The sequence below is a fragment of the Calypte anna genome, chromosome 1, assembly GCF_003957555.1.
Source record: "Calypte anna isolate BGI_N300 chromosome 1, bCalAnn1_v1.p, whole genome shotgun sequence".
NCBI classification, from domain to species: domain Eukaryota; kingdom Metazoa; phylum Chordata; class Aves; order Apodiformes; family Trochilidae; genus Calypte; species Calypte anna.
In genome coordinates this window covers 10,896,914-10,912,535 of record NC_044244.1, presented here as the reverse complement: position 1 = coordinate 10,912,535, position 15,622 = coordinate 10,896,914, and positions in this window count along the sequence as shown.

The following is a 15,622-nucleotide window of genomic DNA, read 5'->3' as shown; positions in this document are numbered from 1 at the left end:
GTCCAGAGTGGTTCACCCTGCACCGGGGTTTGGGTGGATACACTTGGACATAGTGAGACTTCAGCTGAGGCCTCTTTTTTCACATCTGGAGAATAAAATAAGCATTGCATCACTGCCTCACACAGCTTGGTAGTGTTGCAACAGTTACTTAATTTGTTCTTATATGTTAGTGTATGGCTTCCACAGAAATAATTATTATAGAGAATGTTGGGTTTTATTTTTTAACAAAGTTGTGCTTCGGCTTCTGAAAATAAGTTGTAATATTTTAACTTAGAGTAACCACATAATCTCTGCTTTGTGAACAATATTAAAAATGACACAAGAACCTCAGTCAGTAAGCTCAATTACTGCTTCTTATATCAGACCAATAACTCAGACTTTCCAAGACTCCTACTTTTTAATATTCCCATTATTCATCCAGAAAACTCAGATTCCTTTTGCTCCCTGTGGCTATGATATCTGACCATGATCTGCTTGAGCATTTGAGTTCACTTTTACTTACAGTGCAGATGTGATACCTAGAAACGTCTCTGTGGTTTTGTGTAATGCACAATATTTGCTTAAATATGGTTACAGCATCCTTCTCAGATTTTACATTGTAAATCAAGGCTCCAACCATTAACTGATAAACAGTATTTATTGCAGGGTATGTTTAGCTTTTAAAGAAAGGAAATTATGGTTCTATTTTTTGAATCTTGGAAGAACACACAAATTATACTGACAGTAGCTAGACAGTTGTATGCTGATATAACATAATTGGACCCATAATAATGATATCTGACTAATAGGGTGCCTATGATATCAGCCCTAAATGACAAGAACTAAAAAAATAATGTAATTTGCAAACTCATCTTTGTACCTTCAAAAAGATGTCTACAGTGTTCTGTAGCATTTTCTGACTGAGCAGGATATGAGTAATTTATGATCTCCACTCTCAAACCAATAGGGTCCTGCACCCCAGTAAGCTGGTTTTAAAAGTTAGATGACAGGTAGGTCAGGTCTATTATTTATGGAAAAAAAAAATATGCATCTGTCTGTGTTTATTGATTGTCTTTAGCCATAACATATGTATACTGCCTGGAGTTATGAAGATTAGACAGTAATCTATTTTTATTTAGAAAATCAAACTTTAAAACGTATGTTATGTGTTTTTCTTTACATGATCACATTTTTAAAGTTTAAATATGAAAAATTTTAAAAGTATTTGAGCAGACCATTGAAACGAGTGATAACAAATAAGTTTTCCTCAAAATAATTTTTTTAATAATAATCAGAAATATTTTTAGTACTGATATAATTCAGGGAAGGGATGATAAACTCCAAGTTTCCTTGCAATTCAATCACACTGAAACTGAAGATATCATCAAAGAAGTAAAAATAAGGTTCTGTTTGGCTTGATGACATTTTTTTCCAAAACTGATTATTTGTGAATGTGCTGGAGGAGTGATTTGTGTATGTTTTTATATACAATTTCTGACAAAAAGAGACATGTTGGAGTCTGTGTCTGATCTCTTATCCCAGTGAGATGACATCCTAATACCTTGGTGAAAACACTTTTCATAACACTCAAGAAATTATTTACAGTGATGGATGATCAGTTTATCTTTCAAAATCAAACAGACTGAATTATATAGACAGAGAGTCAGAGCTAGACCCTAAGTAACTCCTCAGACAAAGGACAACCAAGATGTTACATCAGAAGTTATTATTGTTGCTAAACAGACAAGGTGGCAAATGCTGGGCTTGTTCAAGTGTCCCTCTCTGTATTTGCAACATGTTTGCGTGGATTTCCTGAAGATCTGGTTTCTGCTGACTGGCCTACATCTGGTATGAGTAAGATGTTGGATGTAAGTGTGTCAAATCATCACTGTAGATTATGGAAGTTTCAGGTAACAATTTATCCTAAATTTTACAGTCATTTATACAAAATTTCTTGTATGGCCTTCTCATATATATAATTACCAAACTGGTCTTTTGACATATTTTACATGAGTATTCTCTGCCTCTGACTACTGACTGTTATTATGGTTTCTCACACCTGCCTTTTACTGGAGAAAAATGAGCTTTAAAGAGCTTTACCTCACAAACTCAACTTGGCATGGAGATGGCCATGCAGGGAGCTGGTACTGTAGTGAAGGCTTTTGTGTTGTTGCATTTTACATGTTTATTTAGAACTTTGTATCCATTTTTCAATTAGTCCTGCAAATGAACTTTGCAGAAAGTTTGCTTGACTGAAGTTTAGCTTGGTGCTGAAAACCAAGCCTTCATGCTGGGTGCCTGTGGGACAGGGAGAGAATTTCCAGGTCTGAGGAAGTGGTGGAAGCATTTAAAAATGACAGATATGCAGCTTTCTCCATTACTGGCTTTGCCAAAGATTTCATAGGCAGCTGCCATCACATGAATTCGTCTCCAGCTGCTGTCTCATCAGGGAGCATATGCAGCTGCTGATGCATAAAATACTGCCTTTCACTACTTTTGTCCCTGTTGGTCTGCTTCCTCCAGCCCACAGCAGTGGCTGTCAGCAGTTTCTCCAAACAGGCTTTGTCAATTAGCAAACGTGCAAAAATTATTATGAAGCAGACAGTTTATACATACATGACATCATTACCCCATGCCAACAGGAATGCGAAAAAAAAAGTAAAATTGCATCACCTGATAAGGCAGAAACTCCATTACATCATCAGCAAACACACCCATTACATCATATACTGCATCACACCCTCCTCACCCATTTCTTCTGCCTTGATAACCATTCATTTCTTTGATAACCACTGTTTTCAATTCTGTGCATGACTATACATGAACCTCCCAAGTATTCAGGATGGCAAAAGTCAGATATCTGATAGTGAGGCAACAGAAATGAATTTGAGAAATAACAGGTACCCTGGTCCTTCATCTGGAAGCAGATCCATGGTCTTGACCAACTTTTCCATCATAACTCAGTGGGTCCTGGACAGGCTGGGTCAGTGGGCCAATAAGACCAAAGATTCAACAAGCCCAAGTGTAGGGTCCTACACTTCGGCCACAATAACCCCATGCAGTGCTAGAGACTGGGGAAAGAGTGGATGGAGAGTGGCCCAGAAGAGAGGGACCTGGGAGTGCTGGTAGACAATTTGCTGAACATGAGCCAGCAGTGTGCCCAGGTGTCCACGAAGGCCAATGGCATCCTGGCTTGTATCAGGAATAGTGCGGCCAGCAGGTCTAGGTCGCCCTGTATTTGGCACTGGTGAAGCTTTTAGGAGTCTCATCTCATCAACATCAACCCTCCCTGTTTTCTGTCTCAACACTGTCATTCAGGACTGGTGATCTTCTCTCTCTCTCTCTCTCTTTATTTTCTCACTCCCCCCCCCCCCCCCGGACACACTTATCTAGTTCTTTGTTTCCTCAAACCTCCTTTAGTTGTTGTTTGGGTCAGGTCATGGGACATGACAATGGAGTCACCAATCCTGGAGGTCTCTAAGGAGAGACTAGATGTGGCACTTAGCACTGTGGTCTAGCTGATGTGGTAGTGTTAGGTCATAGTCTGGACTTGATGATTTCAGAGCTCCTTTCCAGTCTCAATGATTCTATGATTCAACAAAGTGTGAGTGAGATCAATATATGTAAAGATGTACAAAGATGTGGTCGACAAACTTTATCTCTTCCTGTTTACCTAAGCCCTGTAAACAAGAGTGTTAATGGCTCTCAGCACCTGCCAGCTCCTTTACTTGAAAAACTCCATACTCCAGTGCAAAAAAAAAAAAAAATATGTCTAGGGTTTTTCTACATGGGATATTAGTGATTTAGTCACTGTGTCCCAAGAGTATGCTCAGAGCATGGGGCAACAGCTCAGTGTAGACTGCTCCCAAGCCTGAGGCTGGTGGCCTTGATGCCTGGTATCCTGACAGGGGGAAGGGCACAGGCATTTTCAGGTGCCATTGGTTTCTGACCTTTATGGGATTACAAAAAGGATTTGAAGAGAGTCACAGATTTTTGGCAGAACTGAGGTATTTTAACAACTGTAACACCACAGGATAAAAAACCTTATACTCATTTTCCAGGCCATGGTCCCAGCTCTTGGAGTCACAGGAATTCTTCAGATCTGCACTTCCCTCAGGCAGCAATCCAGTCTTCCAGACCTTAAGCCTTCACATACTTGGCATTTAAAACCCAAATGTTTAAAGAGATCTGATCACTGAAGGCTGGTATACCTATAGACTTATACCTATGGCTCATATTAATTTAAGTGGGTTTTATATAAGAATTGCTCAGCTACCCTTGGATCTTGGGCCCAAGGCTAAGGTTGCTCTGCTTGTAAAGAGCCATGAAAATATGACCCCAGGGTGACTGATCATGAGGCCTACTGATACCCACCTGACCACAAAGAGCAGCTGCTATATATAACCAAAGCTAGAGTGTAAAGGATGCCATTTCAATAATAGAAGTTTGAATTGCAAACCACGCATGAGCTACTACTGCAAATGAGGCCCTGGCCTGCCTCCAAATAGGTAGCCTACCCCAGCCCCACAGATTCAATAGAAATCTTTCCATTAGTGTCAGTTCAAGACACTTTTTGCCTCAGTAGGAGGTCTCTTGTAAATAAAAAACTTGTCTGCTTTGTCTCATTTCTGTGTTCAGAGACTGAGTGTTGCAAACCAGACAGAAGGGAAAGTAGCAAGAATTTAGTGAAGTTCCAAATAATACCTCCTAGTAAAATTTTTTCTCTGTTGTGTGTGCATTTTTCTACTGGAAATCAGTGGTTTGTAGTCAAAAGTTCATAAATGTACCAGCTTTCAGCATCTGGAGAAACTGTAGTCCAAAATAAATTATATTCTCTACATATTGTCTAGCTCTGGTGTGGTCACTTGATTCCTGAGGAATGAACACATTGTGTGTGTGCAGGACAAACTCTTCACCCTAAGAATCAAATCTAGCAAACACCAGCTGCTTAGAATTTTAGCCAGCAGAACAGGAGGAAAACAGTAAGATAAAATAAAAAAACTAGAATGCTATATTTGCAGCTGCATTAGCACTTAATACCATGAATTTCTTTCAGGCTTAGAAAAAACGTGACCTTTAAGAGTAGCAGATTTGGAATATAAGTGCAAAACATGGCCTAATTATGAAAGCTCTGATATAAAGCAGGTTTTATTTTTACAGTGCTTGTCAAGCACTTGACTTGGGACTGCAAAGCTCTTTGGTTGCCATGCTTTTCCAAGCACATGATAAATCTGCCTCCTTTGCACAGTTTGATATGACAGCATGGCTGGTGCAATTCTTTCAAGCAATGAAAATATGCCTGAGTCCACAAAATTGTGTCACAGATAAAGGAGCTCCCACTAGCATTGTTTTCTCCACAAGGATGCTTAGGGTATTGAAATCCTCCTGGCTTATGCACATATGGTCAGTTATTGATTAGTTCTGTAGATCCAATTACAGTAAATGACATCATATGGTCGCCTCCCTAATTACCTAATGAAATCCCTTTGGGCTGCAACAATTTCCATATCAAAGTACATGGTTCATGAATAAATGTAATGACTCGGACTGAAGCAATCCTTTTAAAAGCAGAAGCATGAGGTCAAAAGCCATTTACTATAACACAGTAATTTAAGTCAAGTTGAATCAGGTAAGCTTCTTGTGGTCATAGAGGTATGCTAGGCAGTTTGTGTGACTCTGTCAGAAAGAACATTAAGCTTGTTCATCTCTTCTGCTTGTAGTGGTCTGCAAGCTGGAAGGGATGGAGGATACAGCTCCCCAGGAGCATACAAAGGTCAGTGGTCACCCAAGTATATCCACCAGAGTCAAACACCTCAGTCCTCATTGCAGCCTTTCAGCCATCCTGCCCTGTGACTCCTGCTTCTTATCTGCCTTGCTGGCCTACATGGAGGCTGTCATCTATTTGGACACAGCCAGAAGGAATGTACCACTGCTCTGGCCAGGAGCCTCTAAGCACTGTTACAGTGCAATATGCAGGAGGCTGATCTCTTCAGTTAGAGCACATTCATTGCCTTTCACTCAGAGCCAAGGAAAGGGGAAATTTAAGCCAGGACATGTGCTGAGCACACGTCCCAGTGCATGCCCCTGATGGAGCTGGCATTCATGAAGTCTTTCAGTTGATCCACAGTGCTGGTGTCACTACTGTTTGTCTCTTCTACCTGACTCTTCCGTCACCCCTGAGTCCTATCTCACCTAGTGTTACATGTCCTCATCATAGGTATTATATGAGCACATGACACCCTCTTTCTGTTTAGAGGACAAAAAGAGTCCTGATTACTCTAAGAATTGTGAGGAGATATACCACAAAAGCCAAAGGCTTACTTTTAACCTTTTTGACAAAGGTCTTGAAAGAAATATCTCATATGAATACTTCCCCTCATGATATTTGGTGTGTTTAGGGCTTCCGAGCACTAGAGAGAAGGTTTTGGATTATATTTTGGAATTAATTTTTCAAATTGTTCTGCTCTAGCTTCCAGAGAACTCTCTCTTTAAGATGATGAACCTGGTTCTGGATGCCTCAATCAAAACTCCCACTTGACCAAAGTGAAACTTCCTGACAACAATCAGATACCCTTAATCTGACACATGTGAGCATACCAGTTACCTAAACTCTTGCGGCTGTTGTGGATTTCAAGAGTAGATTATACTCTGTTTACAAAGCATGAGCCTGTAATTGTTCTCACAATAAACCAACCCAAGTTAAACACATCCAGAGAAAGGCCCCTGCCCTCCTTGCTTTTCAGTCACAAGTCATGGGGCTACCTCAAATTCCAATCTCTCCCCAGCCAGAATAGATTTTAACCCTCTACTTTCAACTACCCTGAGTTTAGTTTCTTCATTATGATTTGGGGAGTCTCTCCTGCTTAAGCTAGTTGGCTTTGCACTGAAAAAAAGATAGGAAAAAAACAATCTCACAACCCTCAGTAACACCTTGAATAGGACGGTGACCTGGCATAGAAACCACCACTCTGCTCTGAGCATTGAAATCTCTATTTTCAGATTGCTCTGCAAATCCAGCCCAGAGGCTCTGTCTAATTCCTGCTACATCTAGCAGCCCAGAGCTTTGGCCTGAGACTTGCTCAACATCTCTATTGCTCAAGCAGGGGGACTGAGAGAAGCAAGTCCTGCATATATGAATAAACGAGTTCTGCATTCACACTACAGGTCCTTCTGCAATAAATTGAAACTTAGCCCTCCAGAAACTGTGCTAATGTGTATTTGAAAGCCTTTGGCCTTGCAGAGATTTTTTTTTCTCAGTAGATAAAACAATAAACAGCTGCATCAATATTTACCTTAACAGAAAAATGTTTTCTCCATATAAGTTCTTTTTTTATGTTTTCTCCAGCCAATGGGCTGTGAAAAAACATCTTTTTTTCTTGAGTTTTCAAACTGTAGGAACTTCCAGGTATTTAGCAAACATGCAAATACATTGATAGCAATGGCTTAGCTGTGACCAAGCTTTCTTGTGTTGCTGGAAGTCACTGTACAAATGGCAGGCATGGTGCTCCTGCAGGTCTTAACAGCAGTCAGCTAGCATAGATCAGCAAAGGTGCAATTCATCTTCTCAAGACTATAAAAGCAGTAACTACTGTTTATATGCAATAAGAATATGAGGACTATATTGGTACACATTATCCTTATTTGCTACAACTAATTTTCCATCAGTTAAACCCTTTTTTATCTTTGTGAAAAGGCCAGCATGCAATTTGAGGTCAGTGGTGATAAGAGGAGTTGAAAATATTGGAGGTTAAACATCCTTTGAGACTTATGTTTTCATGTCAGCTGTTGCTATGCATGTGTAACTGTACACAGAATAAAGTGTGAGATCTGGGATGACACATTCATTTTGATTTGTGACCAATTTTCTGACCAGCCAATTTTTTTCTAGTTGATGCACCCAAGTGAGTTACAAACAAACAAACAAAGAAAACAGAGAACCACCCTGCAAAGTCAGCAAGGGAGAGCAAGGACCAGGGTTTGTGGTGGCAAGACACAGTAAACTGCACAACTGGTACAAATTCCTATACTGAAGAAGACAAAAATGACCTTCAGAGATACAAAGCACCAGTACGGTATCTGTACCATATGCAGTGGAAGAGATTTTTTTAAATTTAACTTTTTAAAAATTTTTGTCCTTAAAATCAACTCAATATTTAGTTAATGAGTCATGTTAATAGTTTCTGATCCAGGACTGGACTATAGAACTCAGTCATTTTACATTTTTTAAGTGTGGAGGCACATTACAAAACCAAGTTTTAAGTACTCTCTGGCCAACAGTAAGAAGAATACAAGCTATATAGTCATTAATGCAACATAGAAACTATTCTAGCACCATCTAGCCAACTTCAAAGGCAACTTCAAGTCAGCAAATGCCTTGGCTGTCATATACCATCAAATGGACAATTAACTGTATCAGCATATAGGCTGCATCCACTCCTGAAAAATGGGATTTTTTCTGTAAGAGAAGTTGCTTCCAGTGAAGCAACTGTTTAGCTATCTTATTACTCAGTGTGGAGGAAATAAACCAGTTATATGGGAATATGAGTGGTTCGGGCTATGGAGATGATGCAGAGGAATAAAATTGTCACAGTTGTGACTGAGATTTGCCAAATAAAATCACCAGCAGAGTGCATTCTATTTTCTCTTTTACTGTATAATGGCATAACCCGTAGGGGATTATTTAATTCTGATTTTGGTTTTGATTTTTTCTAAATACTATGGAGTCAATTTTTCTCTGGCTATTATTTTTCGAAAAATCCCACAATCTTCTGAATAATTTCTTATTTGTGTTTGTGTTTGATAGACTTCTATATGGTTACTATGGCCACAGTAAACAAAAATAAATAACACAGAAAAATAAAGTGTTCTTCTCAGTGACTTGGATGGAATTGATGAAGAGAGAATATAGAGAACCCACAATCAGGTGGTGAGAAAGATTTCATCTGCAGAAGACCCTGAACACAGGAAAACAAATGCTGAGCATGGTTCTCAGAAAGCCAAGTCCCCCAGGCCTCATTCAGCCCTCACTCATCCAAGATGAGTAACTAACATCAGTAGGAATTTTCACGAGGAACCAAGAAAGGGAATACATTGGACTGACTGTCCTGCAAATTAATATATCTTCAAGGAAACACTTGCTGCAACTTTCCTAGGATCTGGGGATGGGATTTGCTGGATGCTGTGAGAGGTAGCCAAGGAGTCTATGACATTGCACAAGACTCAGGGTATTTTAGCATGAGCTGTCTTGACCTGAGTTCTGTTTTATCATGAATTATACATTTTATGCTCTTTTACAGGAGCTAAATTTCAAGTTCAGGGTATCTTAAAGACTGTCTTGTTTAGTGAAATAGAGGTGTGCAGCATGCAGAAAGAATTACAGATATTGTTCTCTCATCTTACAGGTGAAAGCTGAAAGAGGTCACTATTAAGCTTTATTTGCAAGTTAGAACTTTCCTAGTTACCATCTTTTACAGTACTGTGTCCTTCTTTAGGATGCCAATAAATCCCAAAGTTGCCTTTGTGCAAGTTTGTGTTTTGCTGTGGTAAAGGGACTTAAAGTGATGGTCTAGACCCAATGGTTGCTTTGCAAAATTCTGATGATGAAAAGCAGCTGTAAGCTGGCCTAATCAACCAGTTAAACAGTGTTTATGGATGTTTCAGCTTTCTGGGACAGCACAAAGTAGCTGGAGTGAACCAAAGGAAAGGCCCAAAGCTGCCAGTCTGAGGCAAAAGAAGAGGAACTGCCCCATGTCCTCCTCTTCCCACACTGACAAGGCAAAAAAAAAAAAAAAGGGGCTGGGGCGATGCAGCATCTGGGAAGGCAAGGCACTGTCTGCCACACTCAGCTCTGCCTTCACAGCCACTAACAGCTCAGTCAACAGCAGTTACTTCAGAGGTTTCCCTCAGAGTGAGATTTATTCTTGGCATCAAAACCTGAGTGCTGTAAATGCAGGAAAGCTTGTACCATTTCCAAGATTTCTGCTGGCTGACTTTAGAGTTGGCTGGAGGATGCAGGGGAAGTTTCTGTTCAGCTTGTATGGTTTTCGCCATCGTGCCGTTAGCTCCTTTCAAAATAACAGCTTGCCTTCTTGACAGGATTGAATAAACTGGCAAAGCAATTCTTTCTTTGTTAATCCCTAACTGATCTCCAGTAACACGAGAAAATGAACTTTAGGGCTCCTTGGCCAGTGTGTACCAGAGCACAACAGCCCCTGTACTGGGAGACAACTAGCATGCTCCAGAGGGCCAGGTGGATACCGAATAGCAGCAAGAGTTATTCCCTGTGTCTGGAGCCCTGGATAATCCACCAGGCACGTTACTCTCTGTTTTAACCATTTCCTGATATATGGCTCCAGACATTGCTAGGTGGAGGGCACAGCCCAGGACAGATCCACACATATATGTAAATATCATAAATATTTCTAATCCTTTGTAATCTTGGAAATGGAAGGAAACTTCTGGGCTCCTTTTGTCCCATATATGTGAATAAGACATATGGATTTGTTGCTGTGATAATAGAGGTGACATTTCCTTTCTATGGCAATGGCTTTTCATCTTTCCCCCCAAAGAAAACAATCTAAAGAACATTTTAGTGTGCTCATTATTTTGGATAGATTGTACTAATTCTTTTGATTATTTTTCTTACCTCTATTTGATCACCTTTCCGACTTACAAAATAATTCCTCCTATAGGTAATTTAACTAAATGTATTTGTGACTGGCAATTGGCCAAATACATCTGCATAATAAGATCTACTGGTATTTTTTTCTCTCCATCCTTTAGCTCAAATCCTCAAAACACAGTCCTAGAACCAGGGTATTTGTTAGGTATGAAAAAAACCTAAGTCTGCAATATGAATATAGGTCTGAGAAAAAAGAACAAAATACTACCCAAACATCTTTTGAGTGTGAACATATTTACATTCAATTAAGTAATCAGGATTTTTAAGCTCAAAAGACTGCAAACATCCTGAAAGCTCTTTAACTGGCACTATGAAGTAGACAAGTTAGATGAAGCCAATAATGTGCAGCATTGTTTGAATATTATAATAGGTAATATATTTCAGAGTACTGGAGTAAATGGGGTTTGTAATTAGAACAGCTAAATTGAAGTAGCCCCTCTGGGACGACTAGCTCAAGTTCATCTGAGGAAAGGCAAGGCAATAAAGAAGAGTCCATTTAGAAAATTAGGAGCAGAGGCTAAAGGAAAAAGAGCTTTTGAAGGAGGAAATGCTTGAATTTTTAACAAAAATCTAGGAGATATAAAGGCTCTTGAAAGGGCCTAACTGAATTGTCACTGGGAGCAGTGAAAGGATGTCTTCGTAAATTTTGACTTATGGAAGAGTTGGACCTTTGAGGCTGAAAGAATCAAACTGTACCACCATATAAAGACATGCAATAGCAAGTCAAAGTTCACAGTGTTCATGTAAGGACCATGGCATGTTGCATTCCTCTGGTTTTTTCATTTTTTTTCCCATGATCCTGTTCCTCTCTGTCTGTCATTTTGAGCAAAGTCTTATAAGTGTTTCTTTTCCAAACATTGTATCAATTGCTGAAATGATTTAGGCATACATCATAAGTTATACTCTATGTCACACTATTTTTACTGAAGTCTTAGACAAAAGGCCTGAAAGGATGCTCTGGCCATGATGTCCTAAGATGTCAACCTGAAAGCAAGTATAAACTCTGTCTCTTAGGGACCTTAGAAATGGAGACAAAGAGAGCAAACTCTGGAAAAAGAACTACTGCAAAGAGCCAAGGAACAAATATGCAAAAGAGCTGTGAACCTAAGCTTAAGTAAAAAGAATTTTTCTTATGCTTTCCCCATGCTACTTGTTGCTGTACAAGCTGCTCAGCTAGAAAACAATCTTTCTTATTGACTCTTATTTTCCGTGGACAACAATACTGTCTATTTTTTAAATTCACTTTTTCTAAAATCCTTTGAAAAATTTCTAGGTCTTTTAAAAATGTTATGTATTTTGAAATACCTTGGCCTAGACTCTGTTGAATATGGAGTTCAGCAACCATTCAGGTTCATTTATAAGGCTGGCATTAAAATCAGAGTAATGAAGCTGATACAGTGCTGAGAATACACAAATGTTGTTTGCTCTGTAAAGCTGTATATAGAATCCAATAATGAGTCCTGGAATACAGGACTGTCTATCACTGTAAAGCAATCATTTGTTGACTGCTGAGCCAGCTGTGTTGAATTTGCATCTTGGAGTGTTCAGAATGCTAAAGCATCTTTAAATCTCAATCTTCAGTTTAGATTGTTAGATATTAAATGACAGCACATTTCTTATTTTTAGTCTGTGCTGGTCCCCCAACAGTATAAGGAAATTCTTGTTGAGATAGTGTTGAAGAAGGTAAGTTAGACAGTCGAGTGATTGGAAGAAAGGGTTTTGCCAACAAATTACTTATCTTTTAAAATGTTCTCAGAAATGGTAAATGCTCTAGTCACAAGCTATTGATGTCTTGAAACCCTGAATTCTGATTCTGCCCATGTTGAATCAGGAAGAGGACATACATTTATGTTAAAGGAAGCAAAATAGATCAGCAAATACTGTATGGAAAGAAAAGCTCCTCAATATGCAGGTAGTTGTATGTATGTGTGTAGCCATCTGCAACCTCCTGGTGAGTATCTGTGTGCAGTTTTACTCGGGCTCATATCACATGAAGTCACTTCTCCCCAGACCACCTCAGGGTACAGGGAAAGGGCTCAGCAAGCCAACTGCAATGGAAAAAACAGGAAAACATATTGGTCTGATGAGATCTTGTCTGTTACTTCAGGCAAAAGTCACAATGCCTTAAGCAGTTCCATGGCCACAATTAATTCCAGAGGCAACAACTACCCCACAGCACTGGGAGCTACCCCATTGTGAGTGTTGCCTCCTGTACAGGCCACATTTTTGCTGGTCCTCTGTGGGGTTCTGTGGCTTCATAGAAAAGGTTGCACTTGACACTTCTCTATCCTGTAGGGATCTGGGTGAGTGGCTTTTGCATCCTTGTGTTCTGTTGAAGAGAGATCTTAGAAAGGTATTGTTGCCAGAAGTGAGACTTCAGAAAAAGCAGTAGCTCCCAGAGGGAAAAAATAAAATAAAATTCCTGCAGATATTTGAAAGACAGTAGAATGAAAGTTTAGGTCTTTGAAGATCTCACACCTCATGTACTGACAAGCCCTTGTCTTGTTTTGACACTAAAAAAGCTAGGGTACCAAAGTAGTAAGTGTTGAACCATGTAATCCTGCAGGAGGGAGAAAAGAGAAAGGGGCTAAGATCTGAAAAAGACAACTGAGTAGGATATACAAAAGGATAAGATTTAGGAAAATTTTATCAGTGTATAAAGCCCTCTAAATAATCAGCTTTCTTGGAGCCTAATCCAAATATCTCTAACAGGATGTGGGAGTGCTTGAAACCTCAGCTTCTGACCCAAATTGGCCTGAGTGCTGAGCAGGTAACTATCCAGTGTCAGTACATCTTGGAACCAGCAAGTAAGGAAATCCTGTAATGAGGTAATCTTGTCCATTCACACTTCATAAAATTTTCCAGAAACCTATCTATTTAGGGAAATTGAAATCTGGGTTTAACACTCCAGAACCTTGTTGGGAAGATCTGTATTTGTGGCATTTAATTTTTAATTATTAACCCAAAGAACTGGGGAGGCACTGTGCTTTCTTGTTAAAACCCATCTGGAAAAACAGACAATAAGAGCAGTAATAACATTGTTTGGATGACAGATGTAGGAAAAAGGAGCACACTGTATGTGTTGGTTATTTCACTCCAAGGATAAGCTAGGATATGGGACAGAGCTCCCTGAGGCACAGCCTCACCAGCTCATCCCTGCTGAACTGCTTGGAGAGGGCCTTCAGCCCCAGCTGAAAGAAAAAGTGAGCAACACAATTTGTTTCATCAGCATAATTCACCAAATGCACTTGTTTTTTTATTTCTTTGGAGCTTCTTTGTGGTTGTTTTTCTTTTTTTTCTTTTTTTTTTTCCTCAGTGGTATAAAACCAGAAAAAATTTACACTTCACTCCCCCTTTTTTTTGTCAGACTTTTCTGATGACTATACTACTGGTAGAAAACCATTTTTTCAAAATTTCTGAATTTTTTTTAATAATGAATAAATAAAGGTTAACTGCTTATACACATGGTCTTTATATGGAATATTTTCTGAAATAATTAGTATATGACTCCTCAAAAATTTCTGGAAATCTCTGTGACCAGAGCAGGGGTTCAAAACTGATCAGCCGCAACACCCAATACTTTGAGTATTTTACTGGACTTGTTTAGGATAGTCTATGGAATTGCTTTTAGAAAAAATTAAGCTTCTTGTTTTTAAAGCACATAAAAGGGAAAATAACAAATTTGTAAGTTGTTGCAACACACTTTATTTTGTCAGGCAAGTAATATTTTAGATACTCAATTAAATAGCACTATGTTAAACTACATTTTGTTCTTTCTTATACGCTATATAATGCATATTCACTGTAATGACAGCTTCATCATGCTAGGAACTTATACACATACCTACACTTTTAAAAACAAGATTTTCTTAATAAAACACACATATCTACAGTAACAACAATTGCAAAGAACACATTGTTAGGTCAAGATTTCAGCAAACTTTACAAACTACACAAAATAAAAATAGCCAAAAAAACCCACTACATGGTGAAGTTCTTAGCAGAGAACATATCTTTACATTTGGTGAAGCTATGCCTAGAAGTCATTTTGCTTTTGTATTTTTTAAAGAATAAAATTATATACATTATTTAGTAATCCTGAAAATAGGAAGTATTAAATAGCACAAACAATATTACAGTCTTAAGTTTTGGTGTCACCTACAGTAGAGGGGCTATTTTAAACAAACAAAAAAAATTGCAGTTTGTCTATTCTGTACATTTAGGGCCAAACCCTCAGCTGGTATAAACCCCAGCAGCTCAATGAACAGCAAGGAAGTTACATTAGTTTATATCAGCTGAGCATCTGGCTCCTGATAAGTGTATACACAGGAGAAGGAAACTAAAGCATGGAAGCTTGGACCAGTTACGCACTGACAGAAGTCTTTTATATATGCTGAAGTTTTCATGCAGCAGGAATAATGTTAGTTTAAGTATAATCCCTTAAACAGTCATACCATAATAATGGTGTATGAAGAAGCTTTAAAAACATTATTTTGTAATCATATCAAATTCTGAGCTATGCTGGTTATTCTAACAGAATCCCTTATTGCCAATATTCTATTAGAAAACTGTAGCTATAATTTCTGAGGCCTAACGGGGTCCTATTAAAATATCACTGTACCTAACCACTTAAAGGGTAAATTGTACCCTTAAATACCTATTAATCACTATATTCCATCTGGAAGCAATTATGATCCTCACAATAGACATTAATATCACACTAACTCTGCAGTGATGCAGTGAATCCGCTGGGGAAATAGGAAGAATCTGGCAGCTCACAGAGTATCTGCACTAATGTCACTCCAGGAGGTAGTTCTGTCTTGTGGCATTTGATTTTTGGTTTGTCACTTACACACTTGAGAAGCCAGTCATCCACAGATTAAAAAAAAAAAAAAAAGAGAAAGAAAAAGAAAAAAAAGTAGTTTGCTGCACTGAAAGTCAGCTGGAGAAAACCAAACAAAC